This window comes from Nansenia antarctica (assembly GCF_963989245.1).
Source record: "Nansenia antarctica genome assembly, chromosome: 18".
In the NCBI taxonomy this organism is placed as follows: Eukaryota; Metazoa; Chordata; class Actinopteri; order Argentiniformes; family Microstomatidae; genus Nansenia; species Nansenia antarctica.
In genome coordinates this window covers 3905497-3907996 of record NC_137691.1, presented here as the reverse complement: position 1 = coordinate 3907996, position 2500 = coordinate 3905497, and positions in this window count along the sequence as shown.

The following is a 2500-nucleotide window of genomic DNA, read 5'->3' as shown; positions in this document are numbered from 1 at the left end:
GGCTGCGGGAGGCTGACCAGGGTGTGAATATAAAAGGCAGAGCTGTGAGGTGCTGTGGGACGCTGAGCCGGGCGGCGCTATCTGTTTACAACACGCTGCATTCCTGCGCCGCTCTCTGGAGCACGGAGGAGATGAGCCCTGCCTGATACACCAGAGGAGAGACAGGAGAGAGACAGATAGAGGGGAGATGGGTGTGAAAGAGAGGGAGAGAGGGAAAGAGAGAGAGAGAGAGAGAGAGGGAGAGAGAGAGAGATAGAGGGAGAAAGAGAGAGAGAGGGAGAGACAGAGAGATAGAGGGAGAAAGAGAGGGAGAGGGAGGGAGGGAGAGAGAGATAGAGAGAGAGGGAGAGACAGAGAGAGAGATAGAGGGAGAGGGAGAGAGAGAGGGAGAGAGATAGAGGGAGAGAGAGAGAGAGAAGAAAAGAGGGAAAGGATGGAAGGGCTTCTGAAAGGAGAGAGGTGCCTGTGAAAGAGGACAGTTAAGATAAGAGTCACGCTGCTGATGGAAAATAGAGGTTATTTCTCTCTCTCCCCCCCTCCCTCTCTCTCCCCCCCTCCCTCTCTCTCTCCCCCCCTCCCTCTCTCCCTCTCTCTCTCTCTGCTAGGGAGAGCAGAGCTACAGTTGTCTCTCATAAGGCAGACTAGGGTGACTATATGACAACAACATTCTGTGGTGAACGGGCGGCCATGATAGAGTCATCATGGATCATCACTGAGAGAGAGAGAGGGAGAGAGAGAGGGAGAGAGAGAGATGGAGAGAGAGAGAGGTAGAGAGAGGGAGAGACAGAGAGAGAGAGAGATAGAGAGAAGGAGAGGGAGAGGGAGAGGGAGAGAGAGAGAGGGAGAGAGATGGAGAGAGAGAGACAGAGATGGAGAGAGAGAAAGAGAGAGAGAGGTATAGAGAGAGAGGTAGAGAGAGAGGGAGAGAGAGAAAGAGAGAGAGAGGGAGATAGGTAGAGAGAGAGAGAGAGAGAAGAGAGAGGGAGAGAGAGAGAGGTAGAGAGAGAGAGAGGTAGAAAGAGAGGGAGAGAGAGAAAGAGAGGGAGAGGGAGAGGGAGAGAAAGAGATGCCAACCAAAACAGTCAGAGAGAGGAAACACGTTTAGGGAGGACAGTCACACTCCCATCCTGTCCTCTCTCTGTCCACCCTAATACCCTAATCATCCCTCTGTCCTCCCTCTCTCCTCTCTCTGACCACCCTGACTAACCCCCATCCCTCCCTCTCTCCCCACCCTATCCATTCCCTCTCTCCTCTCTGTCCACCCTAGGACTAACCCTATCCCTCCCCTCTCTCCTCCCTAATCATCCCTCTGTCCTCCCTATCCCTCCCTCCTGTCCTCCCTCTGTCCACTCTAGGACTAACCCTATCCCTCCCTCTCTCCTCTCTATGTCTCTAAGACTAACCCCATCCCTTCCTCTGTCCTCTCTCTCTCCCTCCCTCCCTCCCTCCCCTCTCTCCTCCCTGAATCCTGTTGGATACATTATCAGGCAGAGAGCATCCACAGAACCACAGTCCATTAGGAGGTGTGTGTGTGTGTGTGTGTGTGTGGCCTCTCTCTGTGGTCAGACATACAGCTAAGAGACACAGAGGAGCCTGGCATGTCTATGAGGGACCGGGGTGGGGGGGGGGGGGGGGGGGTAACACACACACACACACACTCACGCACACACTCATGCACGCACACACACTCACACACACAACACACACACACACACACACACACACACACACACTCCACTCACACAGACAATCCCACTCTAAGAGAGTAACACTCAGTCTTGTTGGATGAAGTGTGTTTTCTGTCGTCTCCAGCTGGAGTTCAGACTCACCACAGCTCCCCAGTAAGACCCCAGTAAAGACCCCCACCTCACCACAGCTCCCAGTAAAGGACCCCAGTGTGTGTGTGGTGTGTGAGTGTGAGTGACAGCCTGGGCCTCAGCAGAGCAGAGGGAGATGCAGATAAATGACCCAAACAAGCTCAGAGGAGATTAGGCACCCCCAAAGCCCCCCCAAGCTGCCTTTAACCCCCCAAACCCCCCCCTTTAAACCCCCCCTCTAATGCCTTTAACTCCCCCATAAGACCCGTAATAGGGTCATTACTGACTACCCACGTGTCTATCTCTGAACCCCATAACCCCCATATCCCTCTACCTCTACACCTCCACCCCCCCAACCCAAACCATAACCCCCATATCCCTCTACCTCTACACCTCCACCCCCCCAGCCCAAACCATAACCCCCATATCCCTCTACCCTCCACCCCCCCAACCCAAACCATAACCCCCATATCCCTCTACCTCCACCCCCCCAGCCCCAAACCATAACCCCCATATCCCTCTACCTCCACCCCCCCAACCCAAACCATAGCCCCCATATCCCTCTACACCTCCACCCCCCCAACCCAAACCATAACCCCCATATCCCTCTACTCCTCCACCCCCCCAACCCAAACCATAACCCAAACCAGCGGGGTAGACATATGTCCCCCCTTGCCTGCCCC